General features: G+C 26.5%; 1 protein-coding gene across 1 annotated transcript in view; it reads right to left on the bottom strand.

The window, feature by feature from the left end:
• Nucleotides 1–7,500, bottom strand: part of LOC137631835 (facilitated trehalose transporter Tret1-like) — a 495,928-nt gene that overhangs the window by 104,831 nt on the left and 383,597 nt on the right. The window lies entirely within an intron of this gene.

The following is a 7,500-nucleotide window of genomic DNA, read 5'->3' as shown; positions in this document are numbered from 1 at the left end:
AAACATTATATATGCTGTCTGATGGAATTGTTACATATACCTCACTGAATCGAACGATCCTCTAAATCGGCTAATAGAAAGAGAGAAGTGAAACTTAATTTAAAAAAAAAAGAGGCAATGAAGTAGGTTTCATTGTTTCTTTACGAACGTGGAGAGAGAGAGAGAGAGAGAGAGAGAGAGAGAGAGAGAGAGAGAGAGAGAGAGAGAGAGAGAGAGAGAGAGAGAGAGAGAGAGAGAGAGAGAGAGTAATTTAAAAAAAAACTAATTTTAGTCGGAAATTCTCCGTAAAAATATAGTTCTCAACTTTATTTCAGTAAAATACAGACGACCGTATTTTTACCCGAACTTTGTTTTTTATCTTTTACATGTTGGTGACCGCAGTATCACTCCCTAAGTAAATATATTCATTTTTAATACGGTAAATGCCTGGCAACATTTATTCAAGAATTTTTTTTTCGGCAAATTTTTAACAGTGTACCAAAAGCGTATGTTCCAGGAAAGCTTGTGCTAAAACATTTTGACCTAGTATGTATTTTACATTTTTTAGGTTGTGAGTAATATGTCGAAAAGCTTCCATATCCTCAAGTCTGCCTGTCCTAAATAAATAGTTATAACAGTATTAAGTAATAAAAAAAGTATATTCTTTATAGCACAGCATATCGTTAGGTTTGGCAGTACACGAAATGCTCCGGAAAAAAAGGGTCTTTCAATATATATAATATATTCAGATTTTTTTTATTTTTATCTTATATTCAGAAATAAACAATAGAAATTTTTACAATTTATAATATAGTATATACATAATAATATATTTATTCATGTCTAAGGTTTGGCCAGTTTTCATCAACACGATGGCTAGTGCAGATAGGTGATGGTGTGAGACTAAAAATTTAGTCTGACTGCGCGCACCAAACCAACCTGGTATGGGTGGTCCTGACTAGTACAGCTTTGTTACTGGTAGAAAGGGATTATTATTATTATTATGGTAAATGGTAACCTTTGGTAACCTTTGACCAGATTATTCGAGTAGTGAAGATTTTGTTCAGAGAGTAGTCTAGTAGTTGATTATATTCTGTCGTATATCTGGCATTATTTGATCATTTTCTAACATCAACAAATTCATATTTTGTAGATTGTTTTTTTCATAAAAGGCTATTATATATATATATATATATATATATATATATATATATATATATATATACATACATATATATATATATATATATATATATATATATATATATATATACATATATATATATATATATATATATATATATATATATATATATATATATACACATATGTATATGTATATATATATATATATATATATATATATATATATATATATATATATATATATATATATATATATATATATATATATATAAATCTTTTTAAACAATAAGTAAAAAAAAACACTTTAGGAAATGCAGTTAATAAAAAGTTTTGGCTGACTCAAAATAAAAAAAAAAGTCTAAAAAGAATTCCATTTCATTCTACAGAAAGAAAAGACAAAATTACATAATCTCATAACATTCATCAAAGTATTAAAAAAAAGTGTCTGACATTCATGAAAGTACTTAAAAGAATGAATGTATGTCTAAGGTATTACATTACGTTATGTTAGCTTTCTGGGGATCCGGTTAAACACTGGAGGCGTCATACGTTCACGTAGCCATACAGAAAACGTCTTCAGCCTCCAAATACAATTTTTAGTTTACTTCTTTATTTATTCCTTTGTTACGTATGATACAAAACGTCAAGATAAGTAGGTTAGCCCGTGACGTCATCAGCCTGACAGCAAATGTGTCAAGGCTGGGATCACCAACGGGTTAATGTCACTTTTTTATTACAAGTTTTCATAGCGTCAAATTGGACGATTAGCAAATATTTGCCATACTTGAATAAACGTAAGAAAATGTGAAAAAAAAAAATAAAAACTTAAAATGTGATTATTCAAACGGGATTATAAATTATAGTCGCGTTCATTACTGAACTATGCCAGACAAAAATATGAAAGAAGAAGCGGCCACTTATGTTGTGAAATCTGTAAAATTGACTTACGATTATTGGCATAAGTTACTTGCGAAATGTTGAACCTTTGAAAGTTTTTTTTTTTTTTTAAAGTCAGAAGCACCCGCGAAAACTAGTCTTATGCAATTACTACTAAATATATCTCAAAACTACCCCTATGGAATTGCTATTATATATACATACACACACACGCACACACACACAATATATCTATATATATATATATATATATATATATATATATATATATATATATATATATATATACATATATATATATATATATATATATATATATATACAATACATATATATACAATATATATATATATATATATATATATATATATATATATATATATATATACAATACATATATATACAATACATATATATATATATATATATATATATATATATATATATATATATCAAAACTAGCTTTATGCAATGACTATTATACATACATATATATACATACATATATATATATATATATATATATATATAAAAATATATATATATATATATATATATATATATATATATATATATATATATATCTATATATATACACACATATATATATACACACACATATATATATATGTATATATATAATAGTCTTATGAAATTATATATAATGATTAGGTTTATGCAATTGCTTATATATATATATATATATATATATATATATATATATATATATATATATATATATATATATATATATATATATATATATATATATATATATATATATATATATCTATCTATATAGATATATATATATATATATATATATATATATATATATATATATATATATATATATATATGAAAAATAGCTTTATGCAATTGCTATTAGATATATATCAAGCTGTTTGTTTTTTTACTTCTATTTTTCATTATAAATTTGTACATTTATCTAAAGTAAGAACAAAGTTCAAGGGGGTGAACTTTAAATATTGATGATTAACATATCTTGGGAAACTTGTGAACACGAATGAATCTCTGAAAAATTACGCAGCCTTCTCATCATCAAACGAATGATACACTGATTTTGGAATGGTAATTTTCATGATAAACTGATTTTGACATATTAATTCTCATGATAAACGTAATTTTAAATGGTAATTGTTATGATAAACTTAATTTGCAATGGTATTTGATATAATAAAATTTTTTTGGAGTGATAATTTTTATGATGAACTGATTTTTAAATACTAATTTTTATGATAAACTTAATTTGAAATGGTAATTGTTATGATAAACTTATTTGAAATGGTATTTGATATAATAAACTGATTTTGGAATGATAATTTTTAAGATAAACTGATTTTGAAATGCTAAGTTTTATGATGAACTTAATTTGAAATGGTAATTGTTATGATAAACTTAATTTGAAATGGCATCTTTTATAATAACCTAGTTTTGGAATGGTAATTTTTTTATGATAAACTGATTTTGAAATACTAATTTCTATGATAAACTTAATTTGAAACGGTAATTGTTATGATAAACCTAATTTGAAATGGTAGTTGTTATGATAAACCTAATTTGAAATGGTATTTTTTATAATAACCTAATTTTGGAATGGTAAATTTTTATGATTAACTGATTTTGAAATACTAATTTTTATAATAAAATTCAATTTGAAATGATAATTGTTATGATGACCTTAATTTGAAATGGTAGTTATGATAAACGTAATTTGAAATGGTATTTGTTATGATAAACTAATTTTGGAATGGTAATTTTCATGATAAACTGATTTTGAAATACTAATGGTTATGATAAGGTTAATTTGAAATGTATTTGTTTGATAAACCGATTTTGGAATCGTAATTTTTATAATAAACTGATTTTGAAATATAAATTTTTATGATAAATTAAATTTGGAATGGTAATTTTTATGATAAACTTAATCTTAAATTGTAAATTTTATAATAAAGAGATTGGGAAATAGTAACTTTTATGATACCCTGAATTGAAATTATAATTTCTATGAGCTTAATTTTCAAAATAAAATAAATTCAAGATGGTAATTTTTATGATAAAATGAATTCAGAGAGTGGCTATTGTGTAAGAATTCCTCAAAGAATTATTAAGAAAATCTCTATTGGGGCAAGAAGAAGCAGCATATACCATTTAAAAGAGAGACGGATCTGTTATAGCAACAGAAGATTAATAATAGCAACGTTGGATGGAACACTTTAGTGAGATGGTGAATAGGATATGAAGGGAATAACTTGATTGATATACCTGAAGCTGATGAAGACCTTGATGTGCCTATGAATGGATTCAGTGTGTTTGAAGTCAAAGCTATCATTAAAAAACTAAAGAGAAGGAAAGCTCCATGATACGATGGTATAACTGCCAAGAAGATATAGGCCGAAAATGAAGCAACTCCCAGTATACTTACAGGTTTATTTTGTAGAATATAGCGTGAAGAAGCAAAACCTGAGGAGTGACATCTAGGGGTGGTAGTGAAAATGCCAAAAAAAAAAAAAAAAAAAAAAAAGGATATCTGACTGACTGCAATAATTACAGAGGCATCACACTTACGTCAGTTGTCATGAAAATATATAGTATGTTCATTCTAAAGAAACCATAGGGAAAGATTAATGGAAAGCTGAGAGATGAACAAGCAGGATTTGGGAAAGGTAGAAGTTGTACTGAACAAATTTTCATTTTCAGACATGTACAGAAATGTGTAAAATATAGAAATCTATAGAAATCCACTTTTGATGGCATTTGTGGACTATGAAAAAAAAAACATTTGACAATGTGCACGGGCCAATATTATAGAGTCCTACGTTATTATGGAGTTCTTTTTATATATGTAAATTTGATTAAGTCTGTTCATGAGTATAGCAAGTGCAAAGTTAGTGTTAGTGGAATCCGATTAATTTCCAGTGAACAGTGGAGTACTCCAAGGGAATATTTTGTCACCTATGTTGTTTATTCTCCTCACGGATTTTGTAATGCATAGAACAGTTGGGGATGGTGGAGAAGGATTGGGCTGGATTGGTAACAGGAAATTAGCTGACATTGAGTATGCTGATGACGCTGTCCTTATTTGCAGAACACCACAGGATTTGCAATACTTACTTATCAGATTGCATGAAATATCACATGAGGGTGGGCTCAATATAAATAGAAGAAATACATATATGATGAGAATGGAATATGCAATTGAAGATGAAATATCATTGGAAGGAGAAAGGATTAATGAGGTGGAATCATTTAAATATTTAGGAACTATGATCTCTAATACACGATCTTTAGAATTGGAGTTTAATGGAAGATTGAAAAAAAAAAAAAATCAGACAATGGCTAGGTTAAGTAAAATTTGGAAATAAAATCGCCTGAAATTACATATAAAAATAATGCTATATATCAGTTTAGTGAGATCGGTGTTACTTTATGGACAAGAGTCGTGGTATGACAATGAATCATTATCCAACAAATTTTGTAATTTTGAGAATAAAGCCTTCAGAAGAATATTGGAAGTTAAATAGCAGGACAGGATTAGAAATGAAACTATAAGAGAGATTACTCGAGTGCCCTATGTGGATGAGATCATGGTATGGGCTAGATGGAGATGGTTTGGTATTCTCTTCGCACTCTCCAAGAGAGATTAAATCACTAAACTTTCAACAGGGCTTCACAAGGCGCTAGAAGAGTTGGAAGACCCAGGCCTACACTGCTGACGACTATGAAATGGTATTCTTTCATGATAAACTTAATTTGAAATGGTACTTTCTATAATAAAATTAATTTGAGATGGTAGTTTTTAAGATAAAAGGAATTTGAAATGGTAATCTTTAAGCTTGAATAAATTTGAAATAGTAATATTAAAGATAAGCTGAATTTCAAATGGCAATTTTTAAGATGAAATGAATTTGAAATGGTTATTTTTATGATAGACGTGAGTTGAAATGGTATTTTTCGTGATAAACTTAATGGGAAATGGTAATTTTCATGATACCCTAACTTGAAATGGTAATGTTTGATCCCTTGAGCAACAAATAGCTCATTCCTCCTTAAAATACTTTTAAACTCTAAACATGAGTTTGATCATTATCCAAGACCTTATAGAAGAAACCTTTATACTTTTTACTATTTTACTACATCTCAATTTTGTCCTTTAAATAGAAAAACAGTTTAATACTGCATGCACAAATTTGAGTGTTGCAATTTCCATCTATCAGTAGACCCTACTCAAGGGCCAGTCTAACAAGCACAATACGATTGTTTCCACTAAAATATTTCATTCAGATAATCTTAGTTAGAAAATATACATGAAATAATTGACCCAACCTTTTACAAGAAGGTTTGGAAACAATAAGTTCATGGAAGCTTGTTCGAAGAATGGGCAAGTAGATGTTTGAAGACGAAAAGAATGATACATAGTACTCTCAAATTCGTAAAAACCTGCTGAATAAAGGATCCAAAGTGCACAATCTTCTAACTTGCACAATAGTATATATATATATATATATATATATATATATATATATATATATATATATATATATATATATATATATATATATATATATATATATATATATATATACATATATACACATACAGACACACACACACACACACACACACACACATATATATATATATATATATATATATATATATATATATATATATATATATATATATATATATATATATTCTATACATCAAACAGCAACAAAAAAAGAAGCCTCAGACATGACCTTTATATGCGTAGTGTTTGGCAATTTCTCATCCCCTCATCAGCCACTGCGGATTGGAGATGGTGGAAGAATTTTGACTGAATGCTCCTAGTACAGCCTTGCTGATCATTGCAATACACAAACCTTTTCACCACGTTAAGGTATCACCACGCAAAGAGAAAGGAAAGAAAGGAATATATATATATATATATATATATATATATATATATATATATATATATATATATACACACACACATATATATATATAATATATAATATATATATATATATATATATATATATATATATATATATATATATATAAATTGAAATCATGCATTACACGAAAAATGAAAAACCTAAGAATAATTTGAATAGGAATGGGACACAACAATTACCATTATTCAAGTTAAGTACCTGAATCTAAGATCACATATTGTAATTAAATTATAGCTACCAACAATGAAGTGAGTAGAGCCAACGTGCTTACACAAGGCTTTGAAATCATATCTTGACCAGATTTAAGGAAATTGGTTAAAGATAGCGATCGAACTATTATATTTGAATTCAATTAGGTTTTAGAATAGATGCAACTTTGCTTTGTGATTCTAAACAACGTTTTAATTGTTCCTTTATTATGCTATATTTATTTTCCCTGAATAATATGAAGACGATGTCACTAGGACTTCAACATTATTATTATTATTATTATTATTATTATTATTATTATTAT

Source organism: Palaemon carinicauda, chromosome 40 (genome assembly GCF_036898095.1).
Source record: "Palaemon carinicauda isolate YSFRI2023 chromosome 40, ASM3689809v2, whole genome shotgun sequence".
Taxonomy (NCBI): domain Eukaryota; kingdom Metazoa; phylum Arthropoda; class Malacostraca; order Decapoda; family Palaemonidae; genus Palaemon; species Palaemon carinicauda.
This window is presented reverse-complemented; position numbering and strand designations above follow the sequence as displayed.